Source organism: Ursus arctos, unplaced genomic scaffold (genome assembly GCF_023065955.2).
Source record: "Ursus arctos isolate Adak ecotype North America unplaced genomic scaffold, UrsArc2.0 scaffold_14, whole genome shotgun sequence".
NCBI lineage: Eukaryota > Metazoa > Chordata > Mammalia > Carnivora > Ursidae > Ursus > Ursus arctos.
The window spans coordinates 50,759,116-50,784,850 of NW_026622808.1; positions in this window are offsets into that span (position 1 = coordinate 50,759,116).

Below are 25,735 nucleotides of genomic sequence, written 5' to 3' on the forward strand. Positions count from 1 at the left end.
TAATTTTCCCATAAATATCAATTTCATGGACATGTAATTTATTCCCTGATGGCCAGTCATGCATGAAAGTTGTTTTACTATTTTTAGGCCTCACTGTACGTATTTGATGATGATGATATGATGATGTTGATGATGATGATGATGACGATGATTACTACAGTAATGTTAACATTCATCAGGTATATAATAAAGGATTTCAGTTTCCAGGATACCTGCATAGGAAGAACCAGATTTACCATGTCCCCCTCCCCAGTTAAAACAACTAAAACAAACAAGAAAACAAGTAGACCTGGACAAATCAGACTCTGGACAAAAACAGTTCCGGACAGTGATCCTTGACAGAAGGAAAACAGAGATGAGCTCTATGATTGCCCCAGCCTGCTTCCCAAGAGGATTTTACAGGTTCAATGCAGGGTATTTGTGTCCCAGAACAAAGATGAAAAATATTTAATATAAAAAGAATCCTCCAGCCCTCAAAGGTGTAAAAAAACAATGTCTGGGATCCAATAAAAAATTACCAGGCACACAAAGATGCAAAAAACACAACCTGTAATATACAGGACAAGAATCAATCATAAATAGACCCAGAAGCGCCGGAGATAATATAATTCGTAGACAAGAACTTCAAGACAGCGATTGAGACTATATACTCCCTATGTTCCAAAAGGTAGAAGAAAGCATGCATATAGGAGAGAAATGGAAGATCTAAAATAAATAAATAAATTAATTAATTAATAACAACAACAATTTAAACTTCTAGAGATGAAAAGAATTACTGTGAATGGGATTAAAAGCACATTAAATTCTGAAGAAGAAAGGATTAGTGATCCTGAAGACATAGCAATAGAAATTATTCAAAATAAAAGAGAGAAAAAAATGACTGGGGGGAAAAAAAGAACAGGGGATTAGTGAGCTGTGGAATAACTTACTTAGTGTAACTGACTCAGTGAAGTGGAGGCTTAGAAAAAGATGAGTGGAGAAACAGAAAAATACATATATTTGAAGAAATATGGTTGGAATCAAATTTCTGGGAAATCATATTTCCAAATTTGATGAAAATTATAAGGTCAAACATTGAAGAAGATCAGTGAATCTCAACCAGAAGAAACAGAAAGATGACTATATCAAAGCCCATCAAATTACCTCAAACTCACGTTAATAGAATATCTTAAAGGAATCTAAGAGAGTAGAACACATTAGAAAGTAGACTAAACATTGGTAAATGACAGCAGGCAATAGACATCAGAAATAATACAAGATGGTGCAACTTTTTTAAATATCGAGGGGAAAAAATCAACAAGTTCTATACCCACCAAAAACCATTTCTTTCAAAAATGAAGTGGAAATAAAGACTTTTTCAGACATACAAAAGGTAAGAGAGTTCATCACCAGCAGACCTCCACTACAAACGTCCAATAGGACAATGTGCTAAGCATTTGATGTGCTTTTCTTCATCTAATCCTTTTCTAAATTTTATGGATACATGCTGTTGGAATCCTTACTTTATGGAGTAAAAACTTAAGGTTGTGGGATCCCAAAGAAACATAGCCATGGTAGAGTCAGACTATAGCGTTTGCACTTACAGATTTCAAGCCAATCTGAAAGGATGTGTACTGGGTGACTCCATTTATCTGATAACCGGAAAACACAAAACTATGGAGACAGCAAAATGATTAGTAGACATGAGGGGGATGGCAGTGGGGAGAGATCAACAAGTGGGGCACTGAAGATTTTTAGGCCAGTGAATATACCCTGTATGACATCTTCATGATAGACACACGTTCTTATGCATTTGTCCAAACCCATGAAATATAGAACATCAAGAGTGAACTTAACCTAAACTATGGACTTCATGTCATTGTAGGTTCATCACTTGTAACAAATGTGCCAGTCTGGTGGGAGATGTTGATCATGGGAGAGGCTGTGTATGTGTGGGGACAGAGGTTATGTAGGATATCTCTGTACCTTCCTCTCGATTTTACCATGAATCAAAAACTTATAAAATTTTTTTAAAAAAAGATCTACTACTATCTTTATATTTGTTTCACTAGTCTCAGACCTAGTTTATAGCCAGGGAATAGTGTGTTTTGCCATTTTGCAGGAGGTGGGACCATTTCAATTGAAATCAGGTATCAGGGCACCTGGGTGGCTCAGTCAGTTGAGCATTAGATGCTTGGTTTCAGCTCAGGTCATGATCTCAGGGTCGTGAGATAAAGCCCCGCATCAGGTTCCACACTCAGTGGGGAATCTGCTTGAGATTTTCCCTCTACCCTTCCCCTACTTATCTGCACACTTGCATGCATGCATGCACCCTCTCTCTCAAATAAATAAATAAATCATAAGAAACATAAAGAAATCAGCTGTCCAACAAATGCTTTTGGCAATTAAGCTAGTACTGTTATTATCATTTTTGAGAGTTCATATTTACTAATGGTCTTTGTTACAAGAAGAGATATTTAGGGGTGCCTGGGTGGCTCAGTCATTAAGCATCTGCCTTTGGCTCAGGGCGTGATCCTGGAGTTCTGGGATCAAGCCCCACATCAGGCTCCTCTGCTGGGAGCCTGCTTCTTCCTGTCCCACTCCCCCTGCCTGTGCTCCCTCTCTCACTGGCTGTCTCTCTCTCTCTGTTAAATAAAATAAACAAAATCTTAAAAAAAAAAAAGAAGAGATATTTAAAGAAATCCCTTTCTTATGTTTTAGACAGTAAAGATGTGGTACAAATTTTAGGCAACACAGTACAAAATTTTAGGCAATCACTTTTTGCATATATACAGTAGTGGCCATTTATCTTATTAAAATAATAATAGCAGTAAACTTTTTGAAATATTTAAAGTTAAAGAAGAAAAAAGACTCACAGCACTCCTTAAGCTTTACAGCAGAAACTTTCAGAATAACAGTGAAATATTAACCTCATATCTTTTATAAGTTACTAGATTTTGAAAGCTCTATTAACATTTTCCTTTATGTTTTTCATTCAGAAAGCTTAAAAAAATGTTATCTGTGAGCAGGTTAATGGTAAAGCTTTTTTTACAGTTATTTGACTCAATTTTTCTAAACACTATTAAATTGGAAGTACTGTAAGAGAAGCTCCAAAACTCAATTTGTGTCCAGTTGTATTAATCAATCAGTAGTAACTTCATCCTACATACTGAATCTCAGTAAGAATTTGTACAAAATTATAGTTAAAGTATTGCATCATAGAAAAAAAAATCCATAGGCTTATATCACTGAAAATATAACTTCCACACAAAAAAAGTTTACTGTTTTAATAAAAAATATTCAACTGATTCCGATACGCTGGCGAAATTAGAAAACACTGTCTATGAAAGAAAAATGATAAGATGAATTTTAGCATATGTCATAAAGCTCATTTATAGACATGTTATCTGGGATTAAAGGAAAATCAGATGTTTGGAAGGATTTTAAAGGTATTACTTTATTTTAATTTGGGAGGAACAAATAAGATCGTTTGTCTAATTTGCTTACTTGAAGTTTCTGAAAACGTCATTGAAATAGAAAGTTTAATTGAATAATAAATATTTCGAGTAAAGACTTTCACTTTGTATCTTATAAATTATCAAAAAACGCCTAGACGTACTGTAGATATCTATCAAGTATTGGTAGATCCTGAAATACTTTTATAGGCAATAGAAATAGAAAGTTACAAGGTAGGATGTGAGCCGGGATCTGGCGGCCGCCTCTCTCACTGCATTGATCGCCAGGGCTGACTGGGCTGATCTGGCTGGCTAGGCAGGTGTCACCTTCCTCCCTCATCATTCCGTGTGTGTCCCTCCTGACCCTGCAGCTCTGGCTATGCTAGGTGGCAGACTAGGACTATCCTCCCGCTAGAGTTCTTTGGTCAAGGGCATAGGAGTAGCTGTGCTCTCCTGCCAGAACCTCTAAACAGGCTCTCAAGGTCCATTTGTAATAGAACATCAGGTAATCAAATTGCCAAGACCCCAGACACACCCACATGAGGGGCTGCAAGCAGCAGTCGGCCTTCCTTTTAAAGAAAAAAACCCAAAAAGTTATTAGATACTTAATTTTTTTTAATTCAGGAAAAAACATAATCTAAGTCTAAATAAAAAGACAGCTGTAATACAACGTGGAAAAGGACTACTAACCCTGTCTTGAAAAAGAGAATGAATAATATGTAACGAAGGACAGAAATTCCCTCATTTATATTAAGTGATGATAAGCCTAATTCCGGAAGAATAGATGAACTTTAAGAGAAACTTCAAAAGTGATAAAAGGAATAGCTAGTAATATGTATAAATGTGTTTTTACATTTTTCAAAAGTCAAATCATTTAAAAATCTTAATGATGAAGTGATAGTTGATCTAAATCTTTCAAAACCCACATACCTTTTTCTATAATTAGTTGTAGAACTTTGAGAACATATCAGTAATCTGATGTACATGAAAAGTGAAAGGAACAATTAACATTAAATGGCATATTCAGACAAGTTATCTTTATCTTTGTGGTATATCTATATTTATCTTTATATAATACCATTGAATACAGCATTTTGATTTCCTGAGGTCTTTTATAGGTAAGAGAGAACACCAGGAAATAACCAGAGGGGGGAAAATCAGTATTACAGCTTATTTACTAATTCTACCATACTTTCATTTATACAGTTTTTCATACCAATCAAAATTAGTTGTTTATATGCTGTATTTGGTATTTATGCTGTTTGAGTGAGTGCTGCTTCTTAAAAAGTCGGTCATCTGTAAAGGGGAGGATGTTTGGGGTTTTCAATTAAATATAAAAATAATGGTAAATTATAGTGAGTGGTTATTTTAATGCTGTCATTTCCTTACATCTCAATAAAGCATTCCAAATAGAATCTAAACAAATCATTTCAACTTGTATAGAAAATACTATAAAAAGACACTTACGGTATACAATCTGTATGATTGGAGCAATTGAGGATGCTTCTAAAGGCAATGCCTTAGATGTGATTTTATATACTTATAAGTGAAAACAAAACATAATTACTTTTAAATTAGGGTGTAACATTTTACATATCTTAATTGATTTAGTTTTATTTCAGTTGATAACAATATGCCCAACTAGCCTATGGTGATACGAAACTTGGGAAAACGAGGATTTACAAGTTGGAGGTTTTTCCTCTTAAACAAAGCACAAACACTTCAAACCTCTGAACACTGTTTACATGTGCCCAGTGACCCTCATCCCGCTTGTCAGGAATAGCTCCTGTAGCATTTTGTTTATTTCTATCACTCCTATATTTTTTCTCTGCAATGCATGATTTCCTATTACTCTCAACCCTCCTACTTGGCCCAATCAAAACTTAGTCCCATGAAGTAATTGGTACTGGTAGATGATCTAATATTGTGGATGGCTAGAGCTTATGTGCAGCTTATCACATCATGGGACTCCAGGGGAGAAATGTGTGTTTTCTGTTTCCTTCTTATCAGAACAAGACTTGGGGCCACCTGATATCAGACCCTAGATTTTACCTCCCCCACAAATCCAATTTATTCCATCTCTTTTAGGCTTGAGCATTCCACATAGCTCTCGAAACCTCACTGGAAAATTCAAGGCACTGTGGATGAAAATAAAACAACAAAGTCTGCACACACAAATCTTGCCGGAGAAGTGCATTTAACCATTTTAAAATGTAGAATTCATCTACTTAAACTTTTCAAAGCAGCTTGTTTATATAAATGATGGAGTAAGGTGCATTTGTTTTTATTTCTAAAAATTGTCAGATAATTTGCATCTCTGCCCTTTATCTCTACTGTTATTAAAGTATTGGAGGAATAACGTTCCATTTGCTTCTATTCACAGAAGACTGTCATATTCAGATAATGGCACAATTCAGAATTTATCAAGTGCCAGGAGATTATAAAAGTTAATGGAACAAAATGGTACTAGCGTGAGATTTTGGAAAAATCTCATGAGATTTGGTACGGTAACTTCACAATTAAATTACCATGTCACTACTGTATGTGCAGACAAAGGGAAGGGGGGCATTTGTGAATTCCATATTGATAGATCTCATGAATGATCTAGAAATGAAAACCACCTTTGTTTAGATAACTGAATCTTTTTGGAGTGTTGCTTTCTCTTTCACTGTACAAATTTTCAAAGTGAAGGACACAGCAATGTAAGTCCACTAAGCAGATATTTTAGGATAGCTTTCTTTAATTCAAAACACACAGTGTTCTAAAAGAAAAGATGGGTTTGGGGATACAAATGCTATTACCAGAATTTCACTTCAAATATGTATTTTTTCTTCACTAAAACTCTCCCATAAATAGGCTGACTCTTGTAGAATTCCTTCATGATGTTGGAATGACTCTGTTTCCCTCCTGGGCCCTCCAGGCTAGTAGGCGATGTAGGCTAAGCTCCTTCTGAAGGACTCCCAGGTCCCTTCCTCCAGTCCTCTTGCGCACTGCAAGCCTCAGTTTCTGTCTTCACTTATTTCATAGGCGACCAGGTGTCATCTCAGACCTAGTGTCCCCCAAGTACCTCATTACCATCTCTGGGAAGAGGTTACTGATCATCAGATTAAGGAGTAGCGTGTGAGATGAATGAGACAAAGAGGACTTAGCTCAGTGTCTGGCACTGAGGAACTTCCTAATAACTCTTAATCGATGCTATTACAAGTAATAATAACTATTCTTTGATCTCGTGGGTCCTCCTGTGTTCCCTGTTGTATCCATGTTATCTTTCCTTAACCACTTGGCCTCAAAACCTTGACGTCATTTCCATTCCTTTGTCATCCTCACACCGGCTGTCTGACTTGGTCACAAATTCCTGTATACACTATCTTTTGGGAATTTCTTTTTCTCTTATCACTGTCATCCTTAACCTCTTGCTTCAAATGTTGCATAACCATTGTTGGTCCCTACTCCTTGTTGACAGAACCTCTTTCCCACTTTGGAGGCTGAAATGCCAGAGACTCACATTCCCATCCTCCTTTAGCACCCGGAGCAGAGCCGTATGACCCACTCCCACCTATGAGATGTGAGGCTTTTAGGAAGGGTATTCTCCTGTTTAAAAGTTAAATTTAAAAATAAACAATAATCAGAAACAAATAATAAAATATTTTAAAATACCAAAATGATTTTTAAAAACTACATAAAAAAGACTTCAGTAGAAACTTTTGTGGTTTTCTTCATTAGAAGTTGTCACACCTACATGTCATCCTGGAACTGCTATGGGAATCCTGATACTAGCCAAAAAAATACCATTTTTATAGAGGATGACTGAGTTGGGCAGGGGTTGGGGGGATAGAGGGAAGTCTTCTGGGTCTTGATTTTATTTTATTCCTTTCAAGCTTACATGGAGCCTAGAGTCTAAATTGGTCCCCTAACTGGTCTGCTTGATTCTTCGTTCACCCTTCCAAACTACCCTACACATTGCTGCTAAATAGGACTCTTCAAACCGCTCATTTTTTGTCTGAATTCTGATGAAACACCTTTAACAGTTTTTAGTTTCTGTAATAGTGGTCTTCAAATGGAGTGGGATGGGCAGGATAACCCGATGGAGCATGTGAAGAAACTATTAGAAATTATATATAAAAGAGAGAAATTAAACTTTGCGAATATTTTCTATATTGGTTATCAATGGCTTTCTCACTAGTCCATTTATCTGATGGTTACATATCAGACACGAGGTAGGAATTCTACATGGGGAATCTATTGACGACACACCCTCACTTGTTCAACTGCTTTCAGCATAATTTGAGGTGTTGAATGTAACCTGAGCTTGGTGAAGTGGATTTGTGGATTACATAATTTAGCTTTTTTCTTAACTAACTGTAAAAAAGTGGCTTAGAGAGATTTCTGTTAAGCTATACTACCCGAAGATAGTATAGTTATGCAGGCATGCTTCCACTATTCAGCGTGTAAGCCCTTTGCCAGTCTCACCATGAGGCACCAACAATAATGCGATCATATTCAACGTGAATCAGCCAAAAAGTTCAGAATTATTAAGAAGACAATTTAAAATATGGGTTTATAGTCACTATTACTAATGATGATGCCACCTCTTGAGAAATGAACACCTTGAGATATTAGCCCATGATCGAAGTACATGCGTCCAAAAGGTAGATAAGTACGCACACACTGGGGGCACAGACTCAAGACTGTGTTTCCCTAGTTCAGATTTAAATGAGAATAAGTTGGACACCTGTACCTACAGGGCAGTATCTTCCTTTTGCTAATGAGCTAAATCCTGCTTTTTCTTCAATATTGCAAAATAATTATAAATGAGTGCTCTCATTGATGAAATGCTTAATTGTTTGCCCGGCACTGTGGTAAGCCCAATGCCTAATAGCATTTATTTTGTTCTGTATTCCTTATAAATAATTTTGTAAACTACATGTTACCCCCCATTTTTACAGATGAAGAAACTGAGATGTTAAAAACTTTCCCAAAGGTACCCTGCTAATAAGCTAGAGAAGTGGGGTCCAGTCTACAGTTAAGCCCCACCTACTGCTCTAACTACTCTTTATTATTTTTTAAATCTAATCAAACATTTAATTTCATTTAATTAACAATATATATAAAATGTAGCGAAAAATTTAAATAATGCCAGAAAGAAGCAATCAAGCAAGTCCCAAATATATTTTCTTTTGTACAATTGACCTACTCAGTTCATTAAAGCAATGACAAGAAAACAGGAATATTCTAGATTAAGAGAGACTTGAGAGACAACAATCAAATGCAATGCATGGACCCTGTTTGAATACTTTTTGATGAAAACAATAACAAAAAGATATTTGTGAGTGTAGTGGTAACTTACTGCATTTTTCTGATGACTAATGATGTGGAATACCTTTTCATATATTGTTGGCCATTTAGGTATCTTCATTTGTGACATGCCTGTTGTAGTTTATTGTCCATATATTTATTGGCTTGTCTGTCTTTATTAATCTGTGGTTATATGTTCTGGATACATATCCTTTGTTAGAGGTATGCATTATTTTCTCCCAGTAGCTTGGTTTTTTATTTTCTTAATGGCGTCTCTTAATGAACAGAATTTCTTAAAACTTAGTGACGTCTACTTTATCAATATTTTTTCTTTTATGGTGAGTGCTTTTTGTGTCCGGTTTTAAAAATCTTTGCCTATAGTGGGGCATCGTATTTTGTCTCAACTTTCATGGTACCCTCAGAGTGGCAACAAACAAACCAAAAAAAAAAAAAAGGTACGAAAACAAAACTAAGGATATACTGTGTATTAGAAAGCATGCTAGGTATTTGAAACACTTAATAATAAACCTTTTCAGTAAACCCTGTTGGCTAGCTGGCATTATCCCCTATTTTTTTCTAATGAAGAAGCTGCCATGTCTTCCATCCCACTATAATCTTACTTCCTCCTGAAAGTTATGCACAAACAGCGCCTACCACTTTTTTGGCATTTGATTGTCTCCTTCCTCGTGACATAGTTTCAGTAGCTGGTTTTCCTCATCAAGGCCAGTGTGATGTAATGGAGGAAAATGGATTTCGTTCCAGGGTCACCTGACGTCTAATCTCCATACCTCACCACAAATGAGTCCTCTTGGGTAAGAAACCATGGTTCCTTCACCTGTAGAATGGACCAAAAAGACATTCTTCAGATGAAGAAACACCTAGCACAGTGCACTTGCGTGTATTTACGTGAATGTCACGATATTATAAACATAAGTCAGCTCAGTGCATGTTGAGGCAATGCTGTCATTAGCTCCTAGAGTCCTCAAATCTCCAAACGTTGTTTTGTTTTGTTTGGGGTTGGTTGTGAAGCAGAACAACGTGTATGCCCAGCTTTTGTCCCATTGACCAGCATGTGATTATCTTTGTTAAGGTTTTCATCAAAATGTTATGTAGGTATTTTTGTTGTTGTTGATACCACGCACAGTATTTCTAAGAAAGGGCTCAATTAGAATGGACCATTCTGAGGTTGAATAACTGACGGAGCTGCTTTGCACAAAAGACAGCCTATTTACTCAGCCACCCTGGGACTGTCCAGCGCTGTCATCATGAGTGACATTGATGTACAGCTGGTACCTTGAACTTGTGCCCACTCCTATCTGGGTAATTTTCAGTCAATACCATGCTTGTGAAGTACAGAAGCTAAATTCACTTTGTCAACAAGAAAACAGTTTTATTATGTCATCAGCGAAGGGTAAAGGGGCTTATCTGGATTTCTTAAAAGTAGGGATCTCACTCTTCAAACTCCCCAAAAAATAAATTTGAAATATGGTATAAGTCTCAAATTGATTTTCCCATTATGTTATCATAGTTGTACTAAAACAAGGAGCTCCATCTTGGAAAATGAAAAAGAATTCAATGGTTAGACAGTATCAAGGTCTAGGCATTCTTCTAGAATAGTAACAATTTCAAACTGAAGTTAGGAATTAGTATCATCAGCAAGACTGAAAGTTCTTCCTCAGAAGGGAGTCTCAAGTAAGCAGAATGCCAGTCAAGGTCTTTTATATTTACAAGAATCACTGTACAGGGGTGCTTGGGTGGCTCGGTTGGTGGACTGTCCGACTCTTGGTTTCGTCTCAGGTCATGATCTCAGGGTTGGGAGACTGAGTCCCACATCACGCTCCACACTCAGTGGGGAGTCTGCTTGAGATTCTCTTCCTCTCCCTCTGCCCCTCTCTCCCGCCTCTCAAAAATAAATAAATCTTAAAAAAAAAAAAAAAGAATCACTGTACAAAACAGCACTCAGCACCCAGAAAATATGGGAGCTTGGACATCTCCCAATCTTGCAATTTGAATTGGGAATATGTATTGTGGCTTTAACCTGAAAATTGTGATCAACTTCTTTGCATTTCTAAGAACTGCCTCTAAGTTATATAAAAGGGAAAAAGTAAGTAGAGCCTGAGTTTTTGAAGGCAAGGACCAATTTGATGACTTTCTACAATTTCATTATAGTTCCTTTGAAAACTGTTTCACCGGTACTCTGTACTGGCAGTTGTAAGACAAGGGTAATCAGTGTAGCAGTGGGTACCTCTAAAGTTATACAAGAATTTACTTCCTTTCTAGAGTTTTCCATGTTACACAGAGTTCCCTTTTCCCACACAAGGACATATCTGTCAATCCTGGAGGTTTGTGGGAGAAACTTGTGGGAGGCAGATAAAGACAAGCTTCAAGAAAATAACATTTTCTGGTTCTTTTTTTTTTTTTTTTAAGATCTTATTTATTTATTTATTTGCCAGAGAGAGAGAGAGCAAGGGCACACAAGAAGGGGGAGCAGCAGGCAGAGGGAGAAGCAGGCTCCCCGCTAAGCAAGGAGCCGGACACCGGACTCGAACCTAGGACCCAGGGATCATGACATGAGCCGAAGGCAGGCACTAAAAAGATTGAGCCACCCAGGTGTTGCTAACATTTTCTAGTTCTTTTGATTGGTATAGACATCGACTTATGAACAACTTTTGTTCTTTATCAGTGTTGTACAATAAAAATAAACCACAGCAGTATGATGCCTGAATTGGGACTGGGTAGAATCCAGTAGTTGAGTTTACTAGGGACATTTTATTTTCTGCAATGTCCATACCTCCCGGATACTTTCTTTGGAGAGAATCATCATCTTTTCTTTGGAATGTTTTGTAGTAGGAGTTAAAGATAGTGGAGTTTTGTTGTTCTTGCTATTCTCTGTGGTGCTGGGGGTGGGGGCAGGGAGAGAGCGAGAGCGAGAGAGAGAGAAAGTTCTTGAAGAGTAGAGTCCCTACTAAGAGGTAATAGTTCATCGATTGCTAATTATTCCCAGGCTACCACCAGTAAATCAAATATTCTTCCACATGTTACAGAAAATTAGAATGACTTAATAATAATATCTAAACTTAATAGGGAATTTTATATCTCATGCTCTTTGGTATTTAATTTAAAAATAATTGCTCTGGTGTTCCAGGATTTAGAACCACAAAGAGAGTACCAGCTCCTCTTAGAACCATAGCTTCCTGCTCTAGGAGTGGGCCAGTGAAGCTGGAATGCAGTTACCCCGTTAAGTGCTTGTTTTCCCTATTGTATGGTCTGCATTATGGCTACATTTCAGCTGTTCGTTTTCCCCAAGGAAAAAGCAGCAAGCAAAGAATATGAATAAATAAATGCTCAACATCTTGCATGTCCAAACTTTATTATAATTTCTTGCAATGATGATAGACATTTTGCAAGCTTTATTTAGGGAGATTTTGTCGTTCCTTGGCATAACCATATGCTATAGCGGATATTTGAAGGTGCCTCTATTCCTGCTGGGATATGGCTTGAATACTAACTTAAATAATGATTGTGCATTTCATAAACTGACTTAAAAATATGATTCTTTAAATGGAATTCCACTAGTCATGTACTCAATGAAAATTTACCAAAATAAAATTCAAAACAGTAACATTTGTCTTGTAATCTTTTAATCAGTAATTACTTTGGCTTTTATGTTTTTTTCTCCATAGATCACATGGCACACTATAGCTTTAAATTAATCTCTTTGTCTTTATTTAAAATTCAGTTCCATTTTATTTCTCCAGTTCCTTTGAAATATATTAATTTGTAGATACCAAGAGTTATTGTTAAGGTATTAAGCTCTTGATTGTATACTTCCCAATAAGTAAAGATTATAATTGTGTTTTTGTTCTTGAGGGATATGGCTCAGTAGATCAAAAGGTACACTACATTTCAAATATATTTATTATATGATGAATTTGTATAAAGCAGTGTGTTTTAATGGGGGAAAATTTAACTCCCACATTGGGACAAGCGTACGTTAGAATCCTGGTTCTGTAACTCCCTCGCAAAGGCTACTTTTTTTTTTTTTTAAAGATTTTATTTATTTATTCGACAGAGATAGAGACAGCCAGCAAGAGAGGGAACACAAGCAGGGGGAGTGAGAGGAAGAAGCAGGCTCATTGCGGAAGAGCCTGATGTGGGGCTCGATCCCACAACACCAGGATCACGCCCTGAGCCGAAGGCAGACACTTAACCGCTGTGCCACCCAGGCGCCCCTACTTTTTTTTTTTAATCTTGGGTAAGATATATGCATTGTCTGGCCCCCTGCTTTCTCATAACCATACTTAGATGCAGATATCCCTATACCGACTTTTTTTTTAAGTTATGAATTCCCTTTATTATATTCAAAAAGAAAAAAGGGGGGTGATGGAATATGGAATCAGAAAGTCCAGGTTTGAGTCCAAGTTTTAGTATATTCTAGGTATGTGATTGTGCATCAGAGAGTCAGTAGCATATTCTAGGTATGTGATTGTGCATCAAAGAGTCAGTAGCAGGCCTGAGACCACTGCCCTTAGAAAGTCCTGCTTGAAATGTTGGCCAAATTTCGAGAGGGTTCCCACCACCCTAAATGATAAGAGTGGCTGGCTGCGCCGAGATTGTATAAACAGTGTGATTTATGCTGAACACCTACTTTCCTTCAGGGCATCTGGAATCTTGGTATGTGCCAGGCAGAGGATGCCTACATCACCCACCCCCACTGGAAACCCTGGGCACTGAGTCTCTCCTGACCTTTCCCAGAAGACATTTCACACGTGTTGTCACAACTCATTGCTGGGAAAATTAAACGTATACTGTATGATTTCACTGGGAGAGAACTCTTGGAAGCTTGCACCTGGTTTCCTCCACGTTTCACCCATGTGTCTTTTCCTTTGCTGATATTGCTTCATATCCCATCACTGTAAAAATCAGCCATGACTATGATGACGTGCTGAGTCCTGGGAGTCCTCCTAGCTGATCACTGAACCGAGGGTGGTCTGAAGACCCCGGGCACAGTGATCTTGAGCAAGTTAGTAAGCCTCTCTGAGTTCATCCTCTCTTCTGTTACACGTGTATGATGCTGACAGATGTCCTTTTCTGGGTGGCTATGAAGTTAAAATGTGATTGTGTGTATCTGCAAAGTATTGTATGTATGTGAGTTGGTGCTGTTATTATTATTACTGGCATTGGTGTCATCACATCCTTTATATAGACTTCTTTCTGGTGCTTTGGGATATACTTTCTTGATGCAATATGAGGGGAGAAGAGAAACATCCAGGTCACTCCCTTTTCTCAGCGTGGCCCTGCTATGGTTCCATACTTAGTCTGTAAGAGACTATGATAAAGCTGAAAGGACTTATTCCAAGTGTAACCACTTCTCCCCCACTAGCATCTGGAAGTGTTTGGTTGTTTTGTTTTGTTTTTGCCTGCTTAACAGGCCATCTGTACCATCCTCATTTCCACTGATCAGAACTCTGACCTTTTTCTTTTGGGGAGAATAAGACTGCTCAGTCTCAGGGAAGATAGGTTTCTACCTTCATCCTCAGCTCAGAGGTTGGATCCTGGTTGGTTATAACAAATCATGATCTCAATCCCCTTGACTGCTGGTAGGTGTAAGAGTTGATAGGTGACTATGTTGTGATTTATGACATGGAAGAATAAGACTGCCAAGGAGTGTTTCCCTTCCTACATAAGAAGACAAAGCCTCATGAGGCAAAAGCCTTTTCCCCCTTGACTTTTTCTTCTTTCCTGCCAAGAATGGGAACGTGATGACTGGAGGTACAGTGGCCATTTTGTGTCCATGAGGACACAAATCAGGAAAGTGAGCAGAAGGACAGAAAGACCCTTGCCTTTAATGGAGCCATGGAGCATCACGATGTTTCCTTACTGAGACCCAGTGTCCAGCATGTGACAGGCAATCCAGTAAGAAGAAACTTTTAAAATATTGCTTTATTGATATTAGATACATGCAGCAGTATTTACAATATATCAGTACTATATGAAGCCTGTTAATAAATATCTCTGGGAATCAATGAACATGTCAAATCCAAAGCAGATATTTGCATATGTGGGTATCTGAGGCTTGCTGTACAGCTGTCTTCATTCTGAGTCCCAAAACAGACTTCTTCTTGGATTATTACAAGGAAAACACACACTTTCAGAACAATAGTAACAAACTGTATTCTGGAATATAGCCTTTAATAGAAATGCTTATTCTGTTTATATCATTTCTGGTTACAAACTACTATTACCATTGAGTGTTTGGGGTCAGTTTTGTTTTTTGTGTTTTTGTTTTCTTCAGGCAGAAATAGTAATGACAGAAAGCACTTTTTTTTCTTTCTGCAAAAACTGGGGAGAAGATCACATGGTGTCTATAATAAGAAACTTTGGGTGACTCACTTCAAACTCATATCTTCAGTAGCTGCAGTAAACACCTGCTGTCATATTTGACACTGCTTGTTAATAAGTGGAAAAATTTTAAAGTATCTATATCTTAGCATAACTGCTTAGCTGGCTTGGAAATCGTGAATAATTGATTACAGTTTTGAGTTGAAATATATCGATGGTGCCCAGTGGCGTAGTTGGTGTTACACTATCGTCTTTCCAAAGTGTTCGTCTTAGTGTCTCATTAACTTCCGAAGAACCAAATGCCACTTCTCTTTCCCTAAATTGATTGATTAATGGATAACTGTAAGCTACATTTTCCAAAGGAATCCCAAGTGTCTTGTGGTCGTTTATGAATTCTGCTGCAGAATGTAGCGGAGAGTTTATGAGAGGTACACCCTTAATTTCCAGAAATGTCATCTTTCTGCAGAGATTGACAACCAGTGGCCAAGGGCCAGTTAGCATTGCATGAGGTCACTGTTGGTGACCTTGGCACTTCCCACATAAACCTTGACAAGTTGAAGGAGCATTGCTCAGGTATACTGTAGAATGTCTCTCAACTAAGAGTTCTCTGATATCTTTCTCATTAATGCACTGAAGTTATGGGTTTAGGGAGGAAGACCACAGAGGGGAAAGTGTGAGGCTCATCGTGTCCTATCAATTGTATACACTCCCAATTTGGCTTATCACCATTGATACTAATCTCAAATGAGGTAATGTTTGTCAGGTTTCCACTACTGATTTCAATATGTCAGGTTCCCCCCACCTTTCCACTGAAGGGGTGGGGAGTTTCGCTCCACCTCCCAGAGGGTGGAGTACGTACAAAAATTATTAGAAATTCTTCTACACGTGGAATTTTTCTCTTTTACTCTATTTATTTCTTTGGACCCATGGAAATTTGTTTTATATTTTAGATTAAAAGGCAATACTGCTTTATTTTGTTGCTAAAATTGTCCCATCTTTGGCCAACAGGAGCTTTTCCAACTGGTTCCTGTGTTCCTTAGACATACCTCCATCATTGTGGGTATTTTTGAGCACTTCCTTAGTTTCTGGCACTACCAGATGTTCCCAGGTCACCTACTATATTTGCTACCCCAGCCCTAGAGTAGGGCATTTCTCCGAGAATCTCTGGTTCCTTTTTATAGAGGATGGTATCAGACACCAAGAACTAGGTGCTAAGTATGCTTGTTACCAGGATGTCTTTGCTTCTAGGCCTTCCTTGCAGATAGAACAAGGGAATAGATGTAGGTATACAAACACCTCTGTATACCTATATCTATAAATATTCCTACGACCTATATTTATATTAAATTAAACTTGAGTTCATCCTGATGTCTCCAACTCTAACCCATTTTCACATAGTTCATGCTTTCTCCTCTTTCTTACCTATAATCTCCTACTTCAACAGTAAGAAATTTGGCTCCTAACATTTGTCATCCATTTATTAAATTGTTCATTTACAGTATACATGCATGGTGGTCCCAGAAGCGATAACCCATGTTCCCGTAGGAAACAACATCACCAAGTGTAGCTCAGTACATATGAACAGTTCCTTTTACCTTTAGTCTTGCAGACTATAGTTATTTCTAATGTTACTTAGGTAGACACCTTTCTCCCTGACACTTCAATACAGTTGTCTCCTACATTTATAATACAGTCAGATAGCTTTGTCACATTTTTCATTTCATCCTTTAATTCTGCAACTTCCTAAATTATTTTTTTAATTGCATACACTTAAGTTTACTCTTTTGGCTGTAAATTTCTATAGATTTCAACAAATATGTAGTATCACGTATCGATCATTACAGTATTATACAGAATAGTATCACTGCCCTAAAAAAATCCCCTGTACTCTGCCTGTTGAAACCTCCCTCCCATCCTCCCCAGGACCCCTGGGCTTCACCATTTACATCATTTTGCCTATTTCTTAATGTCCCATGATTGGAATCATACAGCATGTAAGATTGACTTCTTTCACTTAGGAGTAGAATTTAATATTGATTCACAGCTTTGCATGGCTTGATAGCTCACTCCTTTTTGTCCCAGAATAGTATTCTACTATATGGATATACCACAGCTTGGTTACTCACCCAGTGAGGGGCATCTTGGTCTTGGTGATTATGAATGAAGCTTCCATAAATACTGCAAGATTTTGTTGTGCAAGTTCATGTGGATATGGGTTTCCAATCAATTGGATACATATCAAGGAGCACAATTACTAGATCATATGATAAAGCTATCCTTAGCTTTTAAAAAAAAAATGCCAAACTGACGTGGAGAGTGGCTGTACGGTTTCGCATTTTTACCAGCAATGAAGTAAAGTTCCTGTTGTTTTGTGTACTCCTCAACAATTGTTAGTTTTTTTTTCTTTTAGCCATTCTAATAAGTGTGAGATTTCTTATTGTTGTTTTAATTTGCATCTCCATAATTAAAAAATGATTTTGTGCATATTTTCATATGCTTATTTTCCATCTGGATATCTTCTGGGATGAGGTATCATTTTAGACCTTTTGTCTATTTTCAAACAGGTTGTTTTGCTGTTGATGGTATACAAAAACTCATCATCAAACTCAAGGCCACACAAATTTTCCCCTATGGGTTCTTCTGGAAGGTTTATAGTTCTGCATTTTACATTAAAGTATTTGATACATTCTGAGTTAATTTTGATTAAGGTCTATATCTGGATTTATTTATTTGCATATGGATGTTCCACGCTGTTTGGTGAGAGGACTGTCCTTGCTCCATTGCATTGCCTTTGCTCCTTTGTCAAATATCAAATGACTGTATTTGTGTGAGTCTATTTCTGGATTCCGTCTTCTAGTCCATTAATCCATGTGTCTGTTCTTGCACCAATACTACCATTTCTTGAATACTGTAGTTTAATAATAAGTCTTGAAATTGGATTGTGTGAGTCCTACAACTTTGTTTCTCTTCTTCAATATTGTACTGGCTCTTGTAGGTCTTTTGCTTTTCCATATAAACTTTAGAATCCATATCAATAAATACAAAATATCTCGCTGTAATTTTAGTTGGAATTATGTTGAATGTGACGATCAAATTTGGAAAAATTGACATCGGGCCTTCTAATCAATGAACATGGAACATCTTTCATTTATTTAGATATCTGATTTCTTTCATTGTAATTTTCCACAGGTAGAAGGCTTATATATGGTTAGATTTCTACCTCATTATTTTAATTTTGGGTGCTATTACAATGTCTATTATAATATATAATATATATAATATGTTTATAAATATAAATTATATTATTTTTATATTTATTATATATTTATATATTTTTACATGTTATATATTTATATATATTTTATAATTTCTAATTCCAATTATTTGAATGCCATTGCTTTTATCTAGGAAAGCAGTTTATTTTTGTATTCTACGACTTTGCTATACTTAGTCATCCATTCAAGAAGTTTTCTGGTAAAGTCTTTGGGATTTTCTAGATAGTCAATTATGACATCTGTGAATAAAGGCAGTTTCATTTCTTCCTTTCATGACTTTCTAACATCAGAAAATTAAAAAGTCCGAGAATGTAATAGAAAAATACAAATGACCCCTTTTAAATTCTTTCTCATATTTCCCCTGGAGTCCTTTTTCTTCAAAAATTCAGCACAACTACATTTAAGCTTTCCTCTATACTGGGTACATTGCAAGAAGAGGAAAAAGTTGTCATATATTTACTTATAAAAAGTTGTCATGTATTTACTTGTCATATTTACTTATATTTACATATATTTATTTAAGAAACATTTCTTAAATGGAAATAAATCTTTTTTTAAAAAACGATTTTATTTATTTATTAGAGAGAGTGAGAGAGAGAGCAGGAGTGAGGGGAGGGGCAGAGGAAGAGGGAGAAGCAGACTCCCCACTGAGCTCGACATGGGGCCCGATCCCAGGACTCCAGGATCAAGACCTGAGCCAAAGGCAGACGCTTAACTGACTGAGCCACCCAGGCCCCCCTTAAACAGAAATTTCTAAGGAGGAAATGAAAATTATAGAAACATGTCATCAGTCTTCCAGAGTTGGCTCAATATTCCAAATCCTGCCCTTTGATGGACCAACAACTATCTTTTTATAATATAATTTTAACTCTAAAATTCTTACAAAGAATGCATTACAGTTTCTGTGTTTAAGAACAGAATTGGGCATTATAGATGTACTGTGTATTTGTATAGCTATAATCCGGTTATAGAGCGTCCCCTTTTCAAGGGCAAAGCAATCATCTCTGATGTGTTACGCTTTAGCTTCGAGTTGTTGACTCCTTCAGGAATGCACGAGTAGATCTTGCAATGAAATTAATGTATAACCATTACACAAAGGCATGCTGATTACACACTGATAGTATATTGATTACAGATCTAAGCAGAAGAGGAATGGATATCACCACCCCAAACATGAATTGAGCCATTAGGTGGATTGCAACAGGCTAAATTAAGATCCACAAACACTGACCTGAAATGTACAGAAATTAATTTAACAGCAAACCAGACTAAGATAACATGGGCAAGTAAATGCATCATCACTCTGAATTTCTAGCTGTAAGCAGTAGCAATATAAGAATGCCTTACTGTGGAACAAATAGCTTAGCAAGTTAGGCTTCATTTAGGCAAAGTTGCATTTTTTCATTTAGCATAAATGTGTGCATTGTATGCAAGACATTGTGACAAATCAAGAGAGTGTGGTTAATAGACAGAAATAAATGCACTTGGCTTTTGCCTTTTTAATTGTATTAGACTCCTAGGTCAAGCCTTAGTAATTTGGGGGGCTGGTTCAATAGGAGAAGAACTTTATATGATAGGAGTGTCTTATGCCCTAAGGGTGAGGGTGAAAAAGGGCCTCAGGAAGCTTGTGGAGGCATGAACTAGGGCACTAAAGAATACAGCAAGCTCCCCTCTGCCTCCGTCTTTGACTTTCTTGTATAAACATGTTATGCTTGTCTTTAGCTTCAGACCTGCCTTTTCTACTCTCCTGTTCACGTAATAAAAAATAGTTGCTCATTTACACAACCCACAGACATTTATGGAATGTTCATCATTTCAATCCTTGTTTTTTTTTTTAAGGTTTATTTATTTATTTGAGAGAGAAAGAGAGAGAGTGTGAGCGGGGGGGGGGGGACAGGGGGAGAGGGAGAGAGAGAGAATGTCAAGCAGACTCCACACTGAGTGTGGAGCCACTCGGGGCTCAATCACAGGACCCTGAGATCATGACTTGAGCTGAATTTGAGAGTCAGATGCTTAAGCAACTGTGCCACCCTGGCACCCCTCCAAGCCTTGTTTTAAGTACTTGAATACAGACTGCAATGAAGAAGGGACAAAACACCCGCCCCCATTGAGCTTTTATACCCTAGCGTATAGACACAGACAATAAATAATAAACATAAAAAATAAGATATAAGGAAAATGTTAGAAAGTGTTAAATGCTGAAGGGAGACTACATGGGTCATGAATAGGGCAGGGAGGTTGCAACTTTAGACAGGATAACAGAATTACCAGAATAGGCCTCATGGATAGGATAATGTTTGCAGAAAGACTTGAAGAAGTGTGAGATGTGGCCATGCAGGTATCTGGAGGATGAACGTCATGGGCAGAGGGAATGATCTGGGTAAAAGTCTCAAGGTGGAGTACGCAACAGGTGTATGGAACAGCATGAAAGCCAATGTGCCTGGAACAGAGAACTAAAGGATCGAGAGGTGCCAGCACAGAGATAACAGGCCCACAAGTCCTGTGGCACTTTGCAGGCTATTTTAAGGACTGGTTCTTTTTCCTTGAGGAAAATGGGAGCCCTGAGAGGCTTTGAGGAGATGAGTAACACGATTCCGTCTCCAGGTTGGATCTTACTGTCTGAGCTATGTGGGGATGATAAATAAATCAAGCAATCTCTCTCCTACTCCTTTTCAGCTTTTGTGAGGTCACATACCCACCCCAGGCCAATGGCTGCTCCCCACGGAGCTGAGGCTCAGTAGGTGAGGCCAGGTTGCCTGTGCCTCAGAGTTGGGGCCGTGGCGTGGGAGAAGTTTTCAGAAAGTGAGGAACAGTTCGGGGAAAGAGTGCGAAGAGGCTGGCAACCTATTAGTTGCTCACTTCATGTCAGTTACAATCTAGCAGAGTAACATGTGTCCATAAAGATTTTCTGTCCATATCACAACTCCCTGTAGTGAGAGGGGTATCAGTCAAGTACGAAGGGAGGTTGAGACGAGGCAAAATCACTTTTATGGGGCTCACGAAAGCACTTGAATTTGAAAGGCAGTTTAGGTTTGGCCATCTAGAGATGGGGGTGCAGGGAGGGGTGGAAGAAGAGGTCATTTAATATAGAAAAAACATTATGGGCCCAAAGCCCTGAATGTTTCCTCCCCCGGGCAGGGGTAGGTTAGGTACTGCAGACAGTATGTTACGCACTAATTATGCATGAGTTTACTCAGGAGACTGTGAAACTGCTCCACAGTAATGGGTACTTGTCTTAGCACACGCACCCTCCTTTCTCTCGTGCACCCCAACAAATAATAAAGGGAAAAGGTATTAGAACAAATGTCAGTGCAAAACACACTCTTTCTGTGAATATGATTGTAGCACAGGGATCCTCTATTAGAAAGTCTGTAGACACGTTGATTAAAGTAGTAGGAAATTTCCTTCCCTAAACTTTTTGCCTTTGGATACTTAAACTTGAACACGAGTGCTGGTGAAATACGATGGTCCAAATTCCATAAGAAAGACCAGAAGCCATTTAACAATGATCTATTTTAAGCCAGAGAGGAATCCTCTGGGTAATTAAAATCTCTGGAATGCTGAATTTGCTCCCCAAAGTTATTATTCCAAAATACAGTTCTGTTTACTTATTTTAACTTTTTTTGACCTCCCAAAGATCCTGTGGTACTTTTTTTTTTTTTTTTTTGCTAAAAATAATTAACATTTTCTTCCATGGAGGGATATTGAAATTCTAAAGAACAATTATCTGTTTAGCTCTTCTATTTTGAACAAAATATGTAAAATGTTCTACCTCAGAATTTGGTGCCAAAGTTATAAGGCATTTCTTTCTTTCTTTCTTTCTTTCTTTCTTTCTTTCTTTCTTTCTTTCTTTCTTTCTTCTTTTCTTCTTTCAATGCTATTGCTTTCTAAGATCTGAGTTTATTTCTTAATGTGTGTTTAAGTAGGTTATCATATAGGAAATACCATTAATCTATTATGATACAATGAACTAAGGACTATTTATGAAAGACAATCCCATATGCAACATTTTTTTGCCATTTCTTCATTCAAACTCAAAGCTTCGAAACTAATTATAACTATATAACTGTTTTATAATGTGTCATACTAGCTATTCATTCATTCATTTGTTCATTCAAATTCAAAGATCCTTCCTCATTAAACTTATGTTCAAGAGAGAAGATAGAAAATAAATGTAAAATATGTAAATAAATTACAGTAATTGCAAATATTGAGACATGCGATGAAGAAAATAATGTAAGATAATGAAATCAGGAATACTGTGCAATGCATGGACTAATTTAGACTGGGAGGACAGTCAGGAACAGCATTTCTAAGGAGGTGACATTGATTTGAGACCTGAATGATGAGAAAGAACCGGTTTTGCAAAGATGTAAGGGAAGAGCATGTTAAACAGAGGGTATAGTCAAGACAGCCGCTAAAGTTGAAATCGGTTTGCTGTATTGAAGGGTCGGAAAAAGGGCTTGAAAAATGTTGTCATCGTTCTCATAATGTATATATGTATAAAAATGTATAAAAATATATCCTATTTTAGGTATTGTGAATAATTTGTGATATTCCTTTTAATTAGGCCACCATGTAAAATCATGCCCTGGGGACAGAAGTGAATTTCAGGAATAAAAACATATTCCCAATATAAAAGTGGGAAAAATGGGAAGACGGCAGGTGGAGTTCATATCATTCCTTTAATTCAAAAACCAAGAGAAAGATTCTAAGAATAAGTATCTAAGCTGACATGTGGAGGATGAAAAAGAAACCCCAAAGTTTATGAAAAAATACCTGGTCAGAACTTGTCTTCTTTAATGATAAATAATCAGAAGAAAAAATGTACAGGCTTTTTTTACAAGGTTCTGTAGCAGAAAACACGGAGAGCATTTTATTTGAGGCAGAGAATAAAGATCTGTTTCAAAATGGTTTAAAATTAACAGAAATACTTGTATTTCCAGGAAGATGGAATAGATACACTTTGCCTTATTCCTCCTGCTAAGTGCAACTAAACCTCCTAGACATTTTTTATTTTTAATAGCCTGAGAAGAGAAGTGGGGAGAGACAAAAGGAAGACTGCCTAGAGGTCATGGGAGCTGAGAACAGCATGGGGATGGGTTCCTGGGTTTTCTTTGTATCTCCTATATCGTAGACTTGGAGCTGAACAAGCTAGCTCCTAAGAAATGCTAATGGGCACAGACACACACACAGACACACACACACACACACACACACACAGACACACAGAGACAGACAGACAGACACACACACACACACACAAACACACATATACATACACATCCTAACAAAAGCCTGCTCTCTCTAACCAAATGACCAGAAAGGAAACCCTAGCAAGACAAAATGTTTTACACAGTAATCATTCTGCTCTAGCCACACACCGCAGAAAAGGACTCCATCTCCCCCTCCTGCCAGCAAAGGATCAAAATAGAGTCTAGCCTTCCTCACACACTAGGCTGTATAACAAGGCTCCCCAGCTGGATTAGAGGACAATAAAAATGATTTCATCTGAACAACAGAATAAACTAAAAAAAAAAAAAATTAGTACTTTAAGGATCCTTGGGACTATGACAAAAGATCGAATGTGCATGTCTTTGGAGTTCTGGACGGAGAGAAAAAAATGGCAGGGATGAAAAAACAGTCAAAGAAACAATGGCCCAGCTTCCTGGGTTGCGAGGTTATAAATCTACAGATTCAAGAAACTGAGAAAACCCCTAAGAAGAAACCCAAAGAAATGAAGGCCAAGGAACATCAGAACCAAATTTCCAAAAGCTAAAGAAAAAAAAAAAAAAAAAAAAAAAACCTTGAAAGCAGTTACAGAGAAATGAGGCCTGCCCTATGGAGCGAGTATGATTCAAGTGACAGCAGATTTCTCAGGATAAACCATGGATGCCAGAAGTAAGTGGCACATTTTTCAAGTCCTGAAAGAAAAGAACTGTCCACCTAGAATCCTATAACTAGCAAAAATATCCTATAGGGATGAAGGGGAAATCAAGACTTTCTCAGATAATGGAAAACTAAGAGAATTTATCCTCAGAAGACTAACCATAAGGTGGCTAAAGGGAGGTCTCCGAACAGAAAAAAATAAATAAATAAGTAAATAAAAGAAACTACCTGGAATGTCAGGAAAGAAGAATGTGGTAAGCAAAAATATGGGTAAATACAATTGATTTTCCAGCTTAAGTTTTTAAAATGTGTTTGACAGTTGAGCAAAATTCTTGACATTGATGTGATTACAAATTTATGTAGAGGAAATAATTTTTAAACTATATTATAAACACAATTTTGTAGGTATAGACAAGACTATTGTAAAATTATTTTCAAAATTTAAAAACAGAATGAAACAGTTTTGAAAAAGAATGAGTTCATCCCATTTCAAGCCTTATTATATATCCGTAGATATCAAAACTGTGTGGTATCAGTAAAGGAAGAGATACATAGATTAACAGGATAAACAACCCAGAAAGAGACTCATACAAAGATATTCAACTGATTTCTGGAAGAGATGCAAAACCAATACAGTGGAAGAAATAAACTATTTTCAACAAATGGTACTAGAGCAGTTAGCTTTCCAAAGGTTTAAAACAAACAAAGAACCCTACTTAAGTTTTATATCTTGTACTAAAATTATCTTAAATAGATCATGGGCTTAAATGTAAAACATACCTTTGAGGCTACACAAAGAATTCTTAGCCTTGATACCAAAACAATCTATAAAAGGAAAAATTAATGAGTTAAACCTCATCAAAACACAAACTTTTCTTTGTGGAAGTTCCCGTTGAAGAATGAAAAGTTAGGCTACAGACTGTGTGAAAGTATTTGCAAATTACATCTCTGATAAAGCACTAATACCTAGACTATAGGAAGAACTCACAAAACTCAGCATTAAATAAACAACCTGATCAAAAATGTGCAAAAGATATGAACAGACATTCCACGGACAAGGACATAGAGCTGGCAAATGATCTATCGCTATGCTATACACCTCTCAGAATGACTAAAATAAAATAAATAATGTCGGATTATAGTCAGAAGATCAGGAAAACCAGATGAACCATACATCACTCATGGGGATGGAAAATGGTATAGCCTCTCTGAGACAGTTTTGTAGTTTCTTTAAAAGCTGAATATACCCCTACAATATGATTCAGGAATTACATTCTTGGGCATTTATCAGAGAGAAATGAGAAGTAATGTTTATATAAAAGCCTATAAATGACTGTTTATAGAAGTTTTATCTATTAAAACCCCAAACTGAATGTCCTTCAATGGGTGAATGATTACACAAACAGTGGTACATCTATACCATGGAATACAACTCAAAAAGGAACAACCTGAATGAATCTCCAGGGATATGTTCTAAGTGATAAAAGATAATGTGAAAAG